This window comes from Numida meleagris, chromosome 5 (genome assembly GCF_002078875.1).
Source record: "Numida meleagris isolate 19003 breed g44 Domestic line chromosome 5, NumMel1.0, whole genome shotgun sequence".
NCBI lineage: Eukaryota > Metazoa > Chordata > Aves > Galliformes > Numididae > Numida > Numida meleagris.
Window position 1 is genome coordinate 9,871,649 of NC_034413.1, and position 22,510 is coordinate 9,894,158.

Below are 22,510 nucleotides of genomic sequence, written 5' to 3' on the forward strand. Positions count from 1 at the left end.
TTGGATGAGCCACAGCACCAGTGACGCAGACGTGCAGTTGCCTAGACCCACGTCAGGGTCACACATGCAGTGTGACAGATGCTCCTGCTACTCCTTCCCCAAGCAGTTCTTCCATTTCTGACTTCCCCTACTTTCTGGTTTACAATTTCAAGAACATTCTTAAGCAAACAAATATATTAGATGGATCCGTCTGTTAGATCCAAAGATTTCAAGATAAGGTATTATGAAAAACCTCATAAAATAACTTAAAAGTTTTTTTATTTGAAGTTTCTAACCTCATTTGCGTACCTACCCTGAAAATGATATTTGCCTGTTTGCAATTAAACTTGCTTACGTCTATGGTGAAAGCTAGGATCAGGCGCGTAACCCCTGGGCTCGGAGCTCAGAATCTGTGAGTGCAGAGACATGGGGACAAGTTCTTCTCTTAGTTATGCTGTTATGATTCAAAAGCAAACAATTTAAACTTCAGTCAACAATCACTGTAAAAATGACATTGTAATCTAACCTCCGGCAATGCTTGTTTGTGAATATTTGACAAACCCAAGGAAATCATCCCATGTAAACATGGGATTTTACTTTACACCTTAAGAAAACTGATGATAATACAAAAATGTCAGAAACTACACAGATTACATCTGCTTGAAAAGTGAAAGAACTCAGCCATTTTCTATGGCTTTCAGTTACCTTGCTCACTTATGTCTCAGGTTGTTTTCAACATCTGTAAAAACCTGACACTGTTTTTGTTTTCATCAAGGAACTAGAAGGCTCTGTAGTAATGTAGGAACATGCCAGAAAATACCACAAAAGTTGTTTAATCAAGAACTGAACAATAATAGGTGATTAGATGCCTGCCAAAGGCTGCATTCATGACAGCACCCACAGACGTGCTGGAATGCTGCACCAAGCACTGTGCCCGTGCTGGAACTCCTCTCCTGCTTCAAAAGGAAGAGTCGTCTGCAGGAGGGATCTGGTCTCTGGAGCCTGGTGTGAACGGCTTCTCGAGGGGTAACAGAGGATGCTTCTTTTGGAGTCAGACTGTATTCAGACATTTTCTCTTTAATTAAGATGCATAGTTCTAGCTCGCTAAATTGTTGCATTATTTTGGGCAGTGAGACAGCAGGATTTCTGGTTTTTATCATATTTACTGGATGGGACTTTCAGTGTGCACTGGAATAAGCATCTGCGGTGCCATTGTTGGGTTGTTGTGGGTTCATTTTCTATTCCCTAGCACAAAGCTACGGGATTTCGGTTTCTGCCTGCCTCATCAGTATTATGTTCTGTCTCTGTGATAAATGACCAAAACGGCTCACTTAGCACTGCAAAGCAGTCAGAAAGAGGTGAAGGAAAGTATGCAAAGTGTTGTGCTGAATGAACAGACTTTTTCCTGTGACTTCTGGCTTCAAGCTCAGAAAGCTGAGATTCATAATGAAAAACACTCCTACCTGGTGCACAGCCCTCCTTCAGAGCAATTACACAACATGAAACTTGAAGATAGGTTTTCATTATGTGTATTCTATGTTCATTTTCATGTTACTTTGAAAGTGCTTTTTGTAATCAGGTGATTTGAACTACAAGACCAGTGGTTCCTCAAACTCTACAATGGGTGGAACTACTCCAGCTGTTCTATTTTTTTTTTCTGAAGTTATTCTCAACTGTCACACTAATGAGGCATCAGGTACAAAGCTTTGTTTTCAATAATTATATATATGATACCTAAAATGACAGAACATGGAAGAGAGAATAATAACTAAGGTAACAAACAAATCCACCCTTTCCCGGTCCCTCCTTCTGCCAAGCAGCAAGTAATGCAGCATGCCCCACTGCCAAGAGGTATGCCAGCAGCTCTCTGAGCTAACAGTGCATCTCACCCCTTCATTCTGTATCAGAAACTACTGCCCACTGCAGCAACTACTCTAAGACAGCTGACACGATATTATTTTCATCCACGTATGGGACACACATAAGGAAAAGCAATTACCAAGCGCTGCCTCATTTATTACGACAGCACAAACGGTAATTTTTTTTTCAGAACTATGTTGTTTGGAAATGCAATCAATGCCTTTAGGTTACTTGTTTGCATTATATGTACTCCTAAGAGGTTTTGTAAATTTTGCAGTAAAATATAAAACACTTTAAAATTGAGAAATTACATTTTCTCTGCTAATTTTATTTTGAGTTCGATTATATCCACTTTTAATTGACTGACCTTTTCTCAGTGCTGTATAAACAGATGGAACGAACAACTTTACACCTCTCTGTAACCTCAGCATAAAACCCTACATCTTTATCTTCTAAGCAGACATCAACTTATGTTATGCATTAAGAGAATTATTTCCTACATTTGTACCAAGCTTGGCTTAAAGCAACCAAGAGGTTCAGAAGCTACGTGATAGGAGTGAATGTGTGCATAGACATTGTGATCACAGAAGACCTCATTTTCTTAGAGCATGAGATGAGCATCACACAGTTACCTGGACTGTTTGCTGACACATGACATGAACTCAGACATCAGGGCAGAACTCAGTTCAGGCAAAAAAAAAAAAAAAATCAGCAACTCCCATTATAATTAAGCTTAACATATCAATGAGGACAGTAGGACAGTGAGTACCATTTAGCAAACAGGGACTGTCCAGTGGGAACCTGGAGAACCATATAAATGAGCCAACGTTCGTATTTCTTTTAATAATTAATAGCATTTGTGCCCTTGGTGGTAGCATTCCCTGAAATGTGAGCAAACACAGCAATAGATGTGTTCAGAAATTGACATTGGGAATTGACATATAGTATAAAGACAGCATGAACCATCAAAGCATACTGAACAGTGTTAAAACTGGTATCTATAAATAGCAGAGGTTCACACTTCAGAGAGGAGACAAGCGTTCAAAATTCCTCAACAAGTGCCAGTGAATGATGACCTCAGACAGTTGGTTCTACCTGAACAACTAAAGCACTGAACAGAACGGGGAAATGTAAGAGTAGAAGAGCTTGAACAGTTTTTTGTTCATACCCTGTTCTCCCATTTACACTTGCATCGTTATCACTAACAAAAAGATAAATCAATTCAAATCATGATATTCGAGTGATTCCATGTTTAAAAAAATAAATAATTCATTGCTATTCTTGAAGCTCGTTTGACCTCAGTACAACCATGACAAACATTCAGTAAATAAAAAACATAATCTGAAGAAAATGTATGCTCAGAGTATCAGTTAAGAAATATAACTGCTGTGAAACATTAAAGGAGAATACAAAAGGGCCTCTACAATAGTATAACCTTTGCCTCTGTGTGCTAGCATCACAGTTTACACAGTTTCCATGGAAACTCTCTGCAAACATATGAATGTTCTGGTTGCGTTAGATGCTGAACAGAAAATCCTTTGTGACCATTCCGGAGGGCCATGGCCAGTGCCAACCTCCTAGTGAAATAATGCCCCTCACTATGCCTTGCCCAGCAGGCTCATGACACACTCACTCACATGGTACAGCTGCTGCCACAGCTTGTTTTTCCCCATCTGAAAAAAAGAGATGTACATCGTAACTTTTAAATGTTTCTTCCTGCATGGAGAGCATGCTTCACCCCCCACCAAGTTGATGGCCAAGTCCCCAGAACTGGACCCTCGGATGCAGTCCAAGAGCTGTAAAACCAGGGCACTGGCTGAGAGACTTGCAGCAGGCTCCGAGTCAGGGCACTGAGGAATACATTTACATAATGAGTAGGCAACTGCCCAAAGTGAACACCACAATTCTTCATTATTAAATATCTCGAGAAAAGCAAATTAAAAACAAACAAACAATCAAAGCAACAACAAGTAGACAGGACATTCTCAGGATGCTACGGGTATACCAGTCCAGAAGAGAAAACTAGTTTCATCGTGTTATTCCTCATAGTGGGCAGATCAACTGATCTCCACATCACTTGGAGTCACAGAATGGCTGAGATCAGCAGGGACCACTGAGTCCATGTGATGCAACCCCTACTTAAGCAGGGCCATTTAAAAACATTGTCCAGGACCATGTATAAGCAGATAAACAGCTCATGTACGGGATGGTCTCCTTTTCCTGCAATGGAGGCAGAAAAACTCCACCCAAGAAAGTAGAAATTTCAACAGAAGAAGTGGTCTTTGCTTTTGGTAGTTAAGGGTGTGTACTTGAGAGAAAGCTGAGCGACCAAGAGAACTTGTTTCCGTTTCACATAGGAGGAGCTACAGTCAAACATCTAAATGTTGTTTATTTATGCCTCCTGCACTTCCTCAAAACGCACACCTCCTCTGCAATTATAAATAGTGCAACCAACACCAAGGTAAAAGTGCATCTACTAAAGTGAACAAAGAGTGCACCTTCAAGAGGTGCGCCTAGCTGGACAACACCTTGATTCTAGACTGAATTCTGTATTCTTATTTCTCTGAAACTGAGCAAATGGACAGCAGAGTGAGTTTGGCTCTAATTTCTGAGATAGCAGTGGTGTCATTTATCAAATTGCATACAGATGTGCCCAGTCTGTGGCAGGACAACGTCTCCAAAGGCTGCATTCAGAACACAAGCCTGCAGGCAGCGCGGTGAGGTGAGAGCCTCACTGCCTGAAGCTGGGTGAAAAGGGGAAGGCTGACACTTTTTTGCCTGTAAACTAGTACTTTTGTGACTATGCCACTTTCAGACGCTACCCCAGTCCCAGCGTCAGAAATCAATACGGTAACAGTTTTGTGGCGAGCTCCACAGAATGAAGACAGATTTTGCACCGTGAAGAAAACCACACTCTTGCTTTGCCTCCACCCTCAATTTGCACGTTTATTTTTGTCCCCTTACAACAGGAAGCTCCGGCAGGAAGCTCCCAAAGTTCAGGCGGACACCACCCACCCGCCCCACGCCCAGGCCTACACGCACTGCTACCACCTTCCTCCTGCCCAGCCTGCTCCTCCCTTCAGCACCACCTGCAGAACAGAGTAAACATTGGGTCAGCCTAGCTCTGGCTGCTCCCCCGCTTTAATAACCCATTGTTTGCCTGTGCTCGCCTCAGTGAGGTGAAACGCCAACAAGCAGTGTCTCCAGAGGGGAAGCGCCGGCCCACGCATGTCATGGGGCGCAAGCCCAGGGCTGCGCTTCATGAGAGCAGCCGCACAAGCAAGACCACTGTGCACACATCAGCTTGGCCCAGCAACTCAGGCCATTTCTAGCAGGTTTAAAACCACAACTGCTCCATATTTACTCCTCAGCTTGCGCTGGATGGCGCCTGCTGAGGCGCACGCCATCACCCTGCTTTCTGCTGTGACCTGCTTTGGCACCAGGCTATGGGTAACAGTGGCTGCAGGTAATGCTGAAGTACAGGAGGTGATCACAGAGGATATTTAAGCACAGGAGAAAAGACACAATGGCCAGAGAAATTAATCCAACCATACAGGAAATGATAAAAATCGAGAAGTCACTCATTTAATATTTTCCTCATATCCTTCTATCCAATAAAGAAGCGCACTGAACATAGTTAACATCCCACTAATGAGACATCCGACCGCCCAGAACAAAGCAATAATGAACATGAGCTCTGTTTCCACCAAATCTACCAGAAAGATTTTTAAGGGTCCGCTTTCCCACTGACACAAACACATGACTCCCATTAGCCTTAATAAAGGAAGGCTGCGTTCAATGAGAGAGTAATTTCCCAGGACTGCACAACCAAATTGTGGCAGGACTGAGATACAGGAGAGACTGCTAAGAGAAGTTGGCTGTCACAAAACCATACTGACAAAACAAATTCTTTCATAATTTTCCCATGAATTTCTTCAGCTTTTGTTAAGAGTTTTTACTTTAGGCCAGAGAAAATATTACGGACTTTTCTTATGCCAAAAATATGGAAAAACAAATCAGATAGTGGAATGCTTAGCTCATTTTTAGACTGAACAGAATATAATTTAAAACATGCACTTTTTGTTTACTGTAATCTTAATGCATTGTCCCTGTATACTATTTTTGACTCTGTGATATGTGAAATCTTACTCCTGTAACAATGCAAATTTGTTGACAGGATGATAGGTTAAAGTTTATCTTTCAGGCTGCTTCCCTTGCACCAGTCGCAGAAATCTAGTTATGTCAATTTATGTCCCTCTCAGTGCTCAGTGAGGCGAGGAAACTGAGTGGAATGCCAGAATGTGGAAACAATGCAAAAAACTAATGCCAGTACTGAGCATCTGATGCTTTGGCTATGCTCTGTGCACCCTCGTAAGACTCTGAGATTAATACTTTGCATCTCAAAATGGTGTTAAAAAAACCTTAATCTCAGATGTTGAAAATATATTTAACCTTCTAATAGCAGAAAGGGTTTTTTGGGGGTCTTTTTCCTCCAGTTCAAATTCAGGAATTTTAAAATGTCTGAGTGCCTTTCTTTTCCTTTCCTCCCCCAACACCAGAAAATTCAATTTGATAAGCAACATACAAAATATTTCATCATGTGTTTTCCACAAGCCTATTTGATATAATCTAAGGCATTCAATACAATTATAGTATACATCAGTGAAGTCTGCTTCATGCATTCCCCTATAACTTTACACGAGAACAGACTCCTCTACTATCTCTTAGTGCAGTGGATAATACAGGAGAATAGATAGTTTGTTACTACTTAAAATGATAAAACTACATGATAAAAGTCTATTGGCACATATACTTGCAGGATCCGAACTGCTTTGATATGATAAACCAAGATAGGGAATTGCAGTCCAGCAACTGCTGTAGCCGTGTGACTGGTACAATGCTGTATTTTACAGGCACATATCAAAAATACATCTTGCAAATGAAATCAAAATTAGCTACCTATTTGTGCTCAGCTGTAAAGAAACATATTTGTTAAAATTAAAATCTGTAAGGCCAGTACAGCAAAGCACAGTACTATGCTGTAGCACAGCTAGTCCTGTGCCTGGTGTGGCTCTGGCACACACTTGAAATCCAGCACCCAGTCCTCCGGAGGCTGGTGCTCTGTTCGCTTGAACGGAAGCAGAACCAGATTCTATATTCCTCAAAAAAAAAAAAAAAAAAAAGGAAATTAACATGCAGAACAACTGAGGCAAACAAAGAACAGCTGATTTACAGACAGATACCAGCTTCACTGAAAAACTTTACTCAAAATGAAATCATAACTCACCAGCCATGTCGCTGCTCTAGAAATAAAGATCACGAAAACGTGAAATAGAAGACAATGAAAATACAAGAGAATTTTCTGCAGCTTCCATCCCCGACTGGTCTGTCAAATACACAACAGCAATAGCACAAAGCATCTTTATGACAGGAATAAAAGACTCTTTAAATGCTCCTTTTATTTTTTATTGAATGAACGCACTCTTACACATAGCTCGTGCAACGATGGCTCGAGCACTAGCACTGCCAAATCATGTATTTGATTAGTCAACTACAGCATGCAAGTTATATGCAGAACAATCTAAAACATATTAATTGCATGTAATGTGCCAAGTCAGGTGGTTGATCAAAAGACTGAAGTTGCAACATTCTGAGACAAGCAGTCATTGCTAAGGTTAAAAAATGGTCAGCAACTGTTTCACCACAACCAACAGAACACTTCTCAGCTCACAGTCACTGGCAAAAAACCCCTCAAACCAAACCAAACCAAACCAAACGGATGTTCAGACCCAAACCTACAGACTCCTCCCAACAAGCACTGGATTTAGTGTGGTTTGCCCTTGTCATAGAGCCGTGACTTGTCGCTGATGCCACTTCTCCCTTCAGGAGGCACCGCATGCCACACCACACCTCCCCATCATTTGAAAAGATACCATCAGATGAGGTACTTCCAGAGAAATCCTCTCCTACAGATTGTTTGAGTTCACTCGTGTGGAAAAAAAAACACTCACAAACATGAACTCCTTCACAGTTTGCATCATGCCACCAACCTGCCACGTAACCCACAGACAAGCGCAGCCACAGATTCCCCAGATCAAGATGTTCTCTGTAAGATAAAATTACATTGCCCATCTACTCTATCTGTTCTTAAAACTCTTTTTTTGACACTTTTAATCTCTCAGACAGGCACAAGATTGAAGTGCATTAGGAAAGACAGGGCACAAAGCCAGTGCAGAAACCAACCAAAGGGTCTCCAACCCGTCTCAGCAGCCCCTTCCACTGGAGGGGAAACTAAAAGCACTGCTCTCATGCATTGTGTGGTGCCCTGAAGTGGATACAGACATGTTACTGGCCATAAAAACAAGTGCAGCTCTTTAATTTCTTAAATATTTACCATTCAGATATAACACAGTATAAAACTCAGAGCTGTGTTCCTGATGCTTGGACCTTTCTGTCAAAACACGTATTGACATAAGACCTCCCGGTGAAAACACTTCAAAATGCTTTCACACTTTTGTTTTGAAGTACAGATCTGTCTTTCCTTCCCTTCCCCCTCTACCCACCCACTCTTCCAAACAAGTAAGTAATCCAACCTTGCACAGGAATTTTAACTGTTTCCATAACTCCTATCACCTGCCAAAAAAGTGCTTAGTATGACAGAGATTGGACAGGGTGCCTCTGCTGTGTATGTATATTTACAATATAAGTATGCATATATATATATATATATGACTTATATAGCAGTTAACTTCTGCATAGCTATAAAGACCAGAAGACTTTGTAAGATCCAGCCTTTCTATGTGAAGTGGCAACCATGGCTTGAGCACACCTGACTCTTGGGCTCAGATTTACAGCCAAGTTACTACAGCTCAACTTCCTGCCTCCTGCATGAGCCAGGCTTGGTGTGCTGTCTCCTTGCACAGCATTAGCCATGATAGATCCTTATCAGCAGCATGAGAGGCTAAAATAAGATACACGCCACAACGTTTGCTGCAAGTGAAGTGTGGTCCCACACATCTCCCAACAGCCTCTGCGAGTTTGGTTGATGTGGATACCATGACTGGACGCCTGGATCCTTGCAAGAGTTGTGCAACTTTTTCAATTTTATTTTTATTCTTTTAATTTTATTTTTAAGATCTTGGTCTGTCAACCCTTCCTCACACCACACAACATCTCTTACCACAAATAACAGCCCTGGTTTCAGTGGGACCTTTGAAATACTCATCTTGTGGCAGGAGTAATTGCACAACGCAAGCTTGTAAGGGTATTTTCAGCATACTCATACAGCTTCATTTATTTAGTTTTTTGGATCAAGTCTAAAGTAAAACACAACACAACATTTCCCTAGCATTTGTTTAAACAAATAATTCATTTTTTATATCACGCTCTTTATAAATTTATGATATGTGTTTATTGTATCTCAGTAAAATCCCAAGGATTGCTGTAGTTATTTAGGCAAAAGTGCTTTTGTTACTGGAGCTTACAGATGTTCTCTTGGGTAAATTACATACCAGAATAAGTTTGCTCATAGAGGAGGCCTAACAATTTCCATAAAACAGAAGTGCATTTAGAACAGCTTAATGAACAAGAGGAAAAATATCTCTGGGATTTACAGCATGGCAGCTTCCAAAATATTATCTTCAACAATAGACACTACACATTTTTCCATTCATGTTAAAACTAAAACCAACATGCTGCAGTTTCTGACACTTCTGGTGTTCAGAAAACTACTTTTGACAGTATTCTTTGATTTGTGATGGGTGGTTTGTTTTTGAATTGTTACGGGCTGGGTGAAGCCTTGAGGTAGACATGCAGCACTGCTGATAACACGCGTATTTTCCAGCCCTGTGATAAATTTCCCATAGCTGCTGGCCTGCAACATGACTTTCAGCAGTTTGACTGTCTCACATTCGGACACAGCAGCGTCAGTGCACTTGATATATTAGCTCTAGGACTCCAAATGGGAGACAAACATTTTCAGTACTGATTAGTTTCAGCACTCAACTGAAAACTCCTCAAAGTGGCTTCATTTCAGCCAGCGCTTCATGTTGTGTTCAAAAAGCCAAATCTCACTGACAAGACTTTTCAAGCTGGAAGTCCACAGTCAAAAATGATTTTTGGAAGATGCAGTCAGAATTTGGATACCAGCGTTATTTCACAAGCAAACCCAAATAAGCACACACATTTCAGCACCTTTGCATCACTACCACCAAGGTCTATGTTGTTTCCAAAGTCTACAAAACTGGCCTTTCACAGCTGCAAAGGAAGTGACACAGGAAGAACAAGGCGGGCAGCATATATCAGCAATAATTCCATCCGCTGCTGCCCAGCTGTGTGCACAGAGAACTGAGCCGCTTCCTCTCCCTGCGCTGTCAGTCCGGCATTAGGAACGTGCGTGCTATGGCATGGGGCTGGAGGACACAGTGGCCAGCTCCATGTGACCACCTACAGCCTGCTCTCTTCTCAAACAGGACCTACGTGTGCATTGCAAAAAAGCATGTAAGATGTCTCTCAGAAATAAAGACCAAAATTTCTTAGCTGAAATGAGGTGTGAGTGACTAAGGCTGAAATTCAGATGCAGTTTGGGCTTCAAGCCTGCATACGACTCATATCCCAAAATAGACCTAAGGGTGACTGTAGTTGTGGGGTCTGAAGTGGCGCACAACTCTCAGATGTGCTACACACCAAGGATTTCACAGGGAAAGAATGCAAAAGGTGTTTAGAAAATCCATAGCTTCCCTAGTCAGCCACAGCGTGAGGAAGCTACAGCTACTCATGCTGTGAATGCACTCACATGAACAGCCAGATGTGTGCCACGTACACTACTGAGGTATGGGAGGTGCTCGATGGAGCCTAGAAATACCTACATCAGGTAGGGGCTGAGGATGAGGACTGACCTTGCCAGGTAAGTTACCTCACCTCTCATTTATCAGTTACAGCTTGAGAGTCACTGGTGATGATTTAATTTTTTTTCTCTCTTCTGAATTTAAATCAGAACCAAAGTTGCCCAGCAACTAAAAGTTCCCGGTCTGAAAGGAAAATTCCCAAATCCTGAAGTAATCGAGTTCTCATTCATCATTCACATGATTCATGAGCTACAGAAGCCTCACGCTGTCATGTTCAACACCCGTGTTCACAAATTCACAGAGACCTAGAGGGGGATTCTTTTTGCTTAAGTTTAGATGTTTACAAACATTTGAATTAATTGTCTAAGTCTTCCTCCAGGCTGCAGTGAATCATTTTCTAGACTTTGCTGGCTGTACTGACTAGACATAAATTGTAACAGAAGTACAGAACTCTCAAGTTGACATCCATATTGCTGCCATCCCAAGTTATGCAAGACAAGTGCTGCTCTAACACACCAGCAGGGTACTTGCAAGACAGGAAATATGTAGCAAGAAGAGATCGCTTAGTTAAATACTAGGGAAAAAAAAAAACAAACGACCACAAATGGTGGATTTTAAAACAAGAACTTACTCATTAAATTCTTGCAATTCACACAGCAGCACAGGCAGCACATTTTGGCATGTGTTTTCCGTGCTTCTCACTAACTTCAGGGAGTACTGATCCAGTCAAGAAGCCCTATTACATACTGATTTTCTGCATTGCGACACAAAGCAGTATAGAATGAGTGCACAGCAGCTACCACACGAATACCGAGATCTGGCAACGGTGGTGTGAATGTAGATGTACAGCTAAAATATGCTGTGAGAAAATGTCACCAGCACAAACAGGCTTTCAGAATATCAAGTGCAGGAGCTGCTAACGTAACAGGCACTAAGTGAAAATACATCTGATTCCTTAAGAAATTCTAAGTCACAAAAGATGTCAACAAGCAGGGAAGAGAGCAGGAGTAAAGGTAAGAAGAGGAAGGATGGAGAAACATAGTAATTGAAGCTGTTAGGTTTTCGTGGTCAAAATATATGTTTATTTGATTAGGAAAATGTATTTCCATGAAGAGTACTATAGAGCAAATAAGCTTAGGAGGAAATGGTGCCCAATGAGTTCCATAAAAGATTTTTAAAGCAACTGTAACACTTTCCTTCTCATTCCCCATAAATGTTTGAAGCTGGTGTATATCCCTAAGACTGAGTTTTCTTTATTTTAGTATTGCTCTCATGAGAGAATAAATGAGCCAAAAAGTTAGCAAATGCATTACACAGCTTGCACTGCTGGACCTCAACACGGTATTAAAATCTTTGCATTTCACTGTTAGTATAGCATGTAAATAAGCAAAGTGCTGCTCTATACCAGCAATCCTTTAAAAGTTCATGGTGAAAGCTGAGTTAAAGCAACAACAAACCCACACATCCATCAACCCATTACAAACATCCTGATACACTGTTCGGTAAAAGCTAATTTAAACCCAAGCCCTTACACCACAGCTTAGATATTTTGGGCTGAATTGGTATGATTAATGGCAAGCATGAAACATTATAAATTATAGTGAAGATGAAAGGATTTCTGAATACTTTTCTAAAGCATGGAAGTTTATCAGCACCCACCTACAAACATATGCTTTCTTCCATATGACACAATGTGTGCAGGAAAACAACGGTGCAAACTTGATGATTTATGTTTTAAAAAGACAGCATAAATCTATCTGCAGTGCTTCTCCCTGCATCCTGAAAACCAGATTTGGGCAAAGAAAATGCTTCAGTGAGAGGAACACGACCTCTTCCATGACTTTTCCCCATTTCACAGTTCCTTGGTACAAAACCAGTACACAGCTGAGCAATGGAGGAGAGGACATTTCTTCTGCTCTAGCAACCTGTTTTACTTCAAAGCCACCTCACCATCATTATGGTATTACCATTTTACACAGATCAATGTTGAGAGCTTTTTCAGTTAATAATTTTTCAAACATCCACAGGTCATCAGCACTTCATCTACAGTTGACAAAATGCAAACCCTTCCTGCTTAGGTGGTAAATAGCTGGGAAAAAAAATCCCCACAGGAGACAGCCTTGTTGCTCTGTGCAACTGTTTACTCCTTCAAGAGAGGTGTCATTGGAACAATTGTATCAAACATTTCTTCAGCTCAATCAGGTATTTTTCTCTTTTGCAGAAAATGCAAAGCTCATTAAATGCCCATTTTCTCTTTCAGTTCATGAATTCGTATACATATGCTGAACTAACAGAAGAAAAGATATGTTTAATTCTCATACAAACTTTTTACACGGAAAAAAATTTAAATGCATTCAGTCTGTATGCAAGGTTAGACATCTTAGAGAATCTGCATACATGGACGATCCAGCACAAAGTCAGAATTAGTCCCAAGAATCCCTTTTCTTGAACCTTTGCACCAGACACAAGACATTATACCTTCTTTGTTTTGTATCCTCTTACCAAGAAGTGAGCATTAGCAATTAAAAAAAAAAAAAACCACACAAAAAACCAGAAAACATCCTGCCTGATTCATGCCAATCACATCTGAAGACAGCAGAACGCTCAGACTTGGCAGATTTCATAGGGCTCTACTGACCACGCCACAACCACCACTCACCCCAAAATCAACTTTTACCTACATCTTGTGGTCAGGACTTGACCAAAACTCAATAAACATTCACAACTAAATATAGGTCTACAGTTACAGACTTCAACCACATACAGGACAGTTAATGCACTCAATATAAGACAGCTGATTTCAATCCACTATTTCTTATGATCTAATTGTTTACTGACTTCCACATGTTCTACAGAAAGTTATACTGCGGTATGGCATATTGTCTCTGGTCATCAAGTTCATATATTCCTCACAAAGACACACAATTGCAGAACAAATAATTGCTTTTTTGCATTTTATGGTAGTGGCAGTTTCAACTCTCCAAGCTGAAGGAGCAGAAGAGACCCAGCAACCTGCATGGCTGCTGTAAGCGTCAAGAACATCCATCTATTTGATAAACTTGTTCCCTTTTCCCAAATCACAAGGTAAGTGATGTAAGCCCACGTATTTACCAATTCCGTAGTTTTTGTTTGTAATGACACATACCAGCTCACCTGTATAGACTGCTCTGTGGTACCCTATTTCTGGAATGCTTTTAAGATACTGAAATTGTGTTTGCCTCTCTTCATGCCTCTGATCCTAATTTTAAGGAACAGATCACAGTTGCTAGAGTAGCATTTTCATATGCAGTTACCAACATTTCACAATGAAACTCATTCTCAAGATTCACCTGTAAAGTTTCTGCATGAAGGCCTCTCAGGAAAGTCAACTTGGATATAAATCATTTAGCTTTCATTCTGCGCCTTATCTCCGAGGCTTTCACACTTGGGCCATCTATCAGCTCTCCAGTCTGTCTGGCAGGATTTCTATTTCTGATGCATTCGAAATGATTCAATATAAATGATTTATCATACGTTCTCACGTCTTCAGTGATTTTTTTCTCGGAATATATTTGGCCAGATTCATTATACTTTAAAATTTAATTTGCAAGATGGTTTTTTGTTTTCTCTTTTTTTTTTCCTGTCTATTTTCTTTGTTCGGATACAACTTCAACTTTTGAAAAACCTCCTTGTTTCTAATAGATTCCTTAACTCTGCTATAAAAACCTCCTTGACTCTTAAAAAGTAACAACAAAAAATGAATACGTTGTATTTGATATACGGCATATATTTTATCCAACTTATCCAACTTTTCATGCGCGGTCTTTAAAGAGCTGCAAGATTCAATTTCCTTACAACAAGCTCCCTAATTTTTATGTAGCACTTCTTTTCTAAATTCAAAACTCTACCATAGTGAACTTTTGGGCTGTTTCTGAATGGATCTTGAATTGCAGTATATTATGGCTACAGATACAATGTGATACCAGGTATTTGAAACTATACTCCGCACACAGGTCAGGATCAGCTCGAGCTGCTCCCCGTCCTGTGGGTTCTTTTACTGGCTGCATCCTAGGACACCTCTTTGGTCCAAAAATTTATTGTCTTTTTCTCAATGAGTGATAGGTATTGCAATTCCGGTATTTTTCATTATACAGAATAAGACATTTAAGTGATGACTGAAATATATCCTCTCTTTCAGAGTTTTCTTCAATGTCCAGAACTTACCAACACAATCGCCTCTGCCTTGTAGTTATGAGATTTCTTCTGATCATCAAGTTCTAAAAAATGTACGACCTCACGCAAAGGCACACATCACCATTTTTTAATTCCCATTGGCATTTTTAAAAAACTTTAGGTAGAAGCAAGCATACATTTGGTGTGCCTGCAGACTCTTCCATTCCCTCTGTTTAGCTTATTTGTCCCATCCCAGCTGATTTTTGCTAATTTGCATCTTTACTGTTTGAGGATTATTCATCATTTCACTCTGAGAAGACAGGACACGCCAAACTCAATAGCTGCCTTCCCCTCTCCCTCTTGAGCTTGAAAATTTGTCTGCAAGCCTCTGTAGTGTCAAGTGCCTTTTGCTGGTTCCCTGTTGGTTTAGCACAAGGTCATCCTTCCTTTTCAGATCTTCTCATTGCAAAAGTTTTTCCTCCTACTTCCAATTGAACAAAAGCCTCTTTCTCACAGTTTCTCAACCATGCACCAAAGTTGTCTCTCTGCCTCAGCAATAGTTCATCATACACGATACTGGGAACATCTCAGATCACTTCACCAAGGTCTCCTACCTCCTGTCAGTACACTTTTCACTTTTGAAACTCTGTCCTACCTGCACTGCTTGTCCCTGGCTCCTTCCCAGAACTTCAAAAAGAATGCATCTAAGCCGAAGATCTGAAGCCTATGATCATGGCAGCCACAGTACTTATTCCAAGTACATCTGATAACCAGCTCACCCACTGCAGTCCGACCTGTCTTTAAAGGGGATGTGATTTGCCAGTTACTCTGCTTCTGCCTAAATTATTTGTTCCAATTACATATGTTAATTGTAATTGCCATGGAAAACAGAAGCACTGGGGTGTAAGTGGCAAAGAGTTGCAGGGAGCTACTTCAGCCATAGGTTGAGCGTTTTTGCAATAAATCTGTCTACTAGTGGAGACATCCAATTTTCAAAGCTCCAGTTTTGTCCAGAACCTCTTTACCCTTGCAACACTGATTGCAAATACTAATTTAAAGTCATAATCATTACATGATTCCAGCTGCATTTCTGTAAATTATGAGCTCAAGCTCAATGGCCAGGGAGTAAGTGAGATACCCTTACCAGCGTGTTTTTACAATGATCCAAGTGTTTAGGGATAAGCAAACTAATTATAAGTGTGAAATTTAGATACGGTCACTGAAGGATGAAACTATTACTGACAAAAAGGACATATTAAATGCTCTCCTGTGTATTTCTACTTTAGAGAAGCAACTGCTGTTGTGCTCACTTTAAAGATAAGGTCATTTTTTCTAAAAACCACCAAGCTCTTGAAATAAATTCATGAGAATACCTTAATGCACAGTCTATAGTTCTAAAAAAGCCAAAGGAAGACTGCATTGACTTTAACAGCTTATTGGAAATGACAAGTTAAAGAAATAAAATTCAAAATAACACTGATCAGCTGAAGTACATAAGAATTCCAGCCTTGTTCTTCACATGAAGTAATTCTGTCTACTAAAAATATTAGCACTGCATTCACCTCTTTGCATTGATAGGTCCATCCACAAAGTGCTTGCGCCACTTAAGTAGTTAGTGTCCTACTGTACTAATTATGTGAAAATCTCAAAGCCATGCACAACTAATCAAACAATCTATACCTCTTTAAAACCCAAGAGCAAGAGTTCATATCTGGAAGATCTGTGTGGGCACAGTACTGCGTGCATCAGGTGTGGAAATGTCTTAAAAAGTAACTTCAACTAGTTGTAGCGAACCAATGAAAAATACTTTCTAAGCTGACAGTAGCAAAGGTAGGAGGCTGCCATGGGAGCTGCAGCGTTCAATTCCCTGCCTCAGATCTTACCAGTGAACTTTCAGTCCAGCCAGGCAAACTTAACCTAACTCAAACCCCTGCTTTGAATTAATTCAACCTAAACATACAGCCTATGTCAAGAATAATGGTTCTATGCATATCTTTACAGTTAAAGGTGGACTAAGCTGATAATAAACAGATTTGGTTCAGAAATCATCTTTCGTCAATTTGTGTAGTTGTGCTAACATTAACTCAGAAACATGGATAAATTATCCTTAAAACTCAATGGATCTAATTGCATTTAACTCCCAGTACCTGCACACATGAACTTCACACAGAACTGTTTGACGTGGAACCCTGTGTATGGTTCTCTGTGCTGACACCAGGCAACAGCAGCAACTCTTGACCACTGAAAATGACTCCCCACTGCAGACAGAGCATAAAGAAATCAGACTCACACTTACTTTACATTAGAGATATTTTTCCCTGCATTCCCCCTTCACCAAGACTCCCATCAGCTTAAAGATGATAGGACACAAATCCCACTTCCTAGCACCCTGTGCTGATAACAAGCAGAGACTACAGCTGTGGCAAAACTCAGCTGACAGCACAGGCCCTTTAGGAGAAGAATAAAGAGCTGCAAACCACTTGACTGAGACTGTTTTAATCTGACATACCAAGATACACAACTGAACCAAATCTTAAGACTAGTTCAACGTTTAACAAAGTTAAACACGGTATCGTCTCTGTGAAGAATTGCTGCTCATTAGCAGAATGACAAAGCCACCGTGTTACCGCAACTGAACTGCGAGGAAGTAAGCCCAGCTCCAGCAGAGGGGAAACAAAAAGCTGTGTGTTTATTAAACTGACTTTCTAAATATCAACAATTGCTAAGGAGGTCACCATTACTAAGTACAGTCCAGCGCGTGAAGGGAAAAGAATAATCCTAAAAAGACAGGATGTTGTTGAAATTATTAAATCAGTATCGAGTGGATGGGAGTTTTAAGGCTTATAATTGTTTTGGAAAAAGTTCAACTTTTAAACACTCGTTTTTCATTCACTCCACTCAGCTTATGAATAAAGCCAAACCAGACTGGGCTGGAAAAAAACAACCCAACAATCTCCACTGTAAGTCACAGTGATGAGCTGATACATATCTAGCTACATTTTTTATGCTCATAAAGATATGGTATTTTTAAGTCATCAAGCACAGGCTTGCTGCTGAACTAAGGAGCAATTTAAAAAATAAGCACAGTGTGGTGGAGACAGGGTGACACATTTGAATTTCATTCACAGGGATAATGCTGGCAAAATGGAATGATTTTTGCCTTTTGGAAATAGCATTTAATTCTAAACGAGATCTGTTCTCTTGTAGTTATAAGCTTACCGATTTAAAATATGGCAGACCGAAATTTTAAATGAGCATTTCCAGCTTCAATTCCGACATCTTAAAGTAATAGCTGAAAATCTGATGAGCATATCACAAGCTAGTGAATAATTATATCACCTCATTTTTCCAGAGCTGGTCTTCATTAATTCATAATTAATGGAATGAGATAACACAATCTGTACTACTAACTTTTAACAGTCTGTTCATGTCAACCAAGAAAGCTGAAAACCGACACTTTTTTTTTTGTTTGGTGCAATCCAGAGCTCCACTGCTTCCCTCCCACTGCTCGGCTGCATTCCCTCCCCAAAATTCCCTCTGGAAATGACAGCCAAGCTCTTCCAACCCCAGTGCAATCAGAGACTTTCCATTCATTCCATCCTCTTCCTCCTCCCGCTTAGAATGAACTGCTTTATCGCACAGCCCAAGGAATTTGACAGAGAATGCGATATAGAAATTTGCCTGCCGCCAGACAACTCCTCCACAACAGTGGCATAGGAAAGGGAAGGGGAAAAGTGTGGTGAGTCATCCAGCGCTCTTCAACACCTTCCAGGCACTTGTAGAAAAACAGGGTAGCACCCATGATTCAGGATTTTAACTTCATGAAAAAGGATGTCTTTGAAAGATATATTGTCTTTTTCTCCTAAATCCATAACAGGAACAGTATCTACAGAAATTCTGCACAAACCCTGGGATCAGCTATTAACAATTTATAAAGCTGCATCAATTTGATTAATCCTTTCTTGAGACAATGGATCACAGAAGCAGCAGCAATTCTAGCAGTACCCCAAGATGATGTCTTCTCTTTTACTTTGAAAGCCTCCTCATCCTCCACTAAGCTCTCCTCTTACAGTTTTCCATGGCGATGAGAAAAGTGGTCCGAGGGATCAAGTCTAGCCTGGTCCTGCCAGAGCAGCTTTGGTTTTAGCTCTCTTGAGATGGAACAATCATCAGCTTGGTGCTGAAGACACAAAGAGCCAGGTCCTACTTTTTAATGGGCAACCCTTGTCGAAAAAGCTTCTCACAAACCTAAACCACACAATGCTTTCATATGTGTAATAAAGCAACGGGAGGTACATACAAAGAAGTGCTTTTTCAGGAGAAAGGCAACAACTGTAGAAACAAACAGGATCTCCTTTTGTCTTTTTTATATTCTCTTTGATTACTTTAGCTTGCGCAATATATATCTCACATCGCATTTCATTTGTTTATGAGTATCTGGGCAGAGCTCCAGTGCTTTGATGCAACCGGTCACAGCACACAGCCGGGTTCAGCGCAGGCACCAGCACCAGCGCCAGCACAGCTCATGGCTGTGGCCAGCCCAGCAAGAGCTCCAGAAAGTTTATTCACCTGAACAGGCAAGCATGCCAACAAATGAGGAACACTAGTTTCCAGAGAAGTACAGAAAAATACAGTTGTCTTCATGCTATATACAGCTCTTCTTTTCCAATCAAAGTGAAAAAGAATGCCGAGTGCAGATAGAGCATGAACAAACATTACTGTCCACAACTACAGACGCTTAGTGAGAAGGTTAATTGAAGACTGAGAGACTTTCTTGACCTCAAACTTCTCATGCTAGCGAAAAAAAGCTTCAAACTGACTCACAGCAGAGACTGGGGCATCAGATTTCACCATTATTTTATGCAACACGCACCAGCTGAGCTGCGTGCTTAATTTTGTTTTTGTTAGTGGACAGTGAGTCCAATTTATTTTCACGAATATTTACTGGGAACAGGCATCTCAGGCAGAAATACATTTGAATCCCATATCCTGCTTTGTTATTCACGTAGACATGACTATCGAGTCTTTGATGTTTGAAGAGTCCTACCTGGGCAGCTAAAATGGCCCAGATTAAAAAGCTGACTGAAACAAGAAAGCTGTGCATGAGGCTCAGAGCTCCATGGGGACAAGGAAGTCACATTCAGCAGGATCCCAGGTCTCCAATCCTAAAGAACAGTGGGGGCTGGCAACTGATGGAAGGGGAAGGACAAGCTTTTTGTGCTTGCATGAAATTGCATATATCCAGGGGTAAATACTTGTTTCCTATTGCTAGAGCCTGGAAAGGAGTGAAGTTAAATGGATTTTGAGTCAACGGTCATCACAATAGTTGGCCTGGAAGGGAGAGGGCTGGTAGGAAAATAGAGATCTACACCTTGTGTAAGAAACAGACGTGTTGAAAGATGTGTTGGGCAAAAAAACCCACACAAGTGCATGCTTAAAATAGCCCCACAAGTGCCACCTCGTCCCCATGGGGGCTGCAAAGGCCCAGGGCTCCATAGCACAAAGCCCACAGCAGCCAGGCAAGAGGCACGACCTTCACCTGCAGCGGCACAGTCACCCTGGAATGGGGCCTGAACCACACAAGCGTAAGCAGGGTAGGCTGTTAACACTCTGAGTAGGGCAAAGACAAAAAACTTGGTCAGCTCAGACATCGGTAGGATATAAAAATACTTAGGTAGCCGTCCCAGTCTGCCCTACCATGACCTTTTCCTCAGTGCTATGTGTAGGGTGTTTAAAACTTCAATTTCTAGTGAAGTGAGTAATGTTAACTGGAGTTTGAAGCACACTTCGTTCAAGAGAGACATCACCCGCTGCTCTCAAGAAGCATAAACCCCCGCAGTTTCACAAGCACCTCCTGACAGGGGCTGTGGAGGCAGAAGTGAGGTGGACACAGCTGGCCCCATGGCTCAGGATCAGCACAATTTTATCTAACAAGGCTCAATGCCTCTGGGTAATGCCTTTCTGCACTTCAGGGCAGGGCTGAACTTTTTCTCCCCTCCGCTAAATCAATTTAGGCAAGAAATTTGGACTCAGATTTACATTAATCTCCTATCTGACTGTATTTTTGAACCATTTGCTTTCAGCCTGATCCTCAAACAAAGCAGGAAATAAGAAGAGACTGCACTTTTGCCATGTTCTCCCATTTTTACAATGCAATGCAGAGGCCTGGAGTGAGTGAGCAAACCCCTGAGCCCCCAGGTTACATTCTTCTGCATCTACCACCTTGCCTTTCATGCAAGCCCTGTTCTTATTAAAGGGATCAGAGGCCGTCCTCAGGCAGCTCCTCTCTTTGAAGACGAACCCTCAGCTCCATTTAATGGAAAAGCCCTCTCAGTGCATGCCTCTGCCAAACGGTGCAGCAGGTTTAAACAATTACACAAGACAGTGGATTTGGATTCCAGGCTCCTCCTGCTCAGTCTCCAGCTTTAAAAATAATATTTTTCTTTCTGCGAGGGCACTCCTGAAGTAAATGCTCTGAACAGTGACAATCCGAAAGGCATTATGGGAAAAAAAAAAGTCAAAGCTTACACAGTGTACCACACGTTATGAATAGAGAATCTCCTCCAACACTGAAAAATTGAAACAAATAATTATTTTCAGCATATGCGAATCAAAGAAAGACATTAGTAAATCCTGACAGCTTCAGACAGAAGGGAATCAAAGCTCTTGAAATATATTACACAAATGAGCAATGGCAAAGGAGGGAGAAGGATCCTATCATTTCTTTTAAAACAGAGCGATTAGCGGTGTTTTCTTAAACGGCTGGGAAAGTCTGCAGCCTGGAGCCAGCCACATGTTACTTATCAATGTTTCAGATGCAGGGCAAGTAAGAAAGGCCGTGTCTGGTTCCTTTTCCAATAGGGAAAAATCTCTTTTGAAGCCTTTTTGAGGGACTGACGGGGGAGAAAGTGTCAGGAAAAGGATCTGACAGGTTTTGCACAGTCAGGAGCAAGCCAATGTCTGGAGTAAAATCTCCTGTCTAAATTGGGTGAGGAGATAGAAACCTCTCCTTCAGCACTGAGATGCCAGATAAAAACGTCTGAGGCTCACTTCTATCTCTTTTCCAGTCGTGCACAAATTCCTTCCCCAACTTTCTGCCAGCTCCTGTCTTGCAGGGAGTAAGTACTGTGCCTGTAGCCTGAGCAGACAGACGGACGGCCCACTGAGCCCCTGGGAGCTGCTGGCACAGTGAGCACCCTAGGCACTGTAGAAGACATAGCTTTAAAGGAGGAAGAGAGCATCTAAACCAAGGCAGAACGGCTAAGGAATCACTCTGCTCCTTGAAAAGAAAGGCACTGCTGATGGACACACAACCGTTTCACTCTGGGACAAGATTTCTCTCCTCTGCTGTGAGTTCTGTGCAAGCAACTAAGCAGAGAAGTACTGCACCGCCTACCATGTCAGCGTAATTACCTCTGCCAGGCAGGAGCCAGACACCCTGTGTTTTTAGCAGAGCTGAAGGCTGCTCTGCCCTTCTTTCACCTTCCCACCCTCTCCAGACACCATTCAAAAGGAAAACACCCATTATTTTTTTCCTCTTCATAAAGCCAAAACAAATGCTTGATGTAAACATTCTCCAAGAGCTGTGTTAAAAGTTTGAGAGACTACCTCCATATGAACCTTATTCGTGCCTGTATCAGACCGCAACAGCTGCAAGGTGTGTAGAAGAACTT

At 41.3% G+C, this 22,510-nt stretch overlaps 1 protein-coding gene across 3 annotated transcripts in view; it reads right to left on the reverse strand.

Moving 5' to 3' along the window:
* ADD3 (adducin 3) overlaps window positions 1-22,510 on the reverse strand; it is a 91,164-nt gene that overhangs the window by 36,225 nt on the left and 32,429 nt on the right. The window contains exon 3 of one of the 3 annotated variants that reach the window (XM_021398231.1): window positions 16,985-17,095. The exons of the other annotated variants lie outside the window; for them this stretch is intronic. The gene's annotated coding sequence lies outside the window, so the exon portion shown is untranslated. The remainder of the gene's footprint in view (window positions 1-16,984; window positions 17,096-22,510) is intronic. 3 annotated transcript variants of the gene reach the window in all.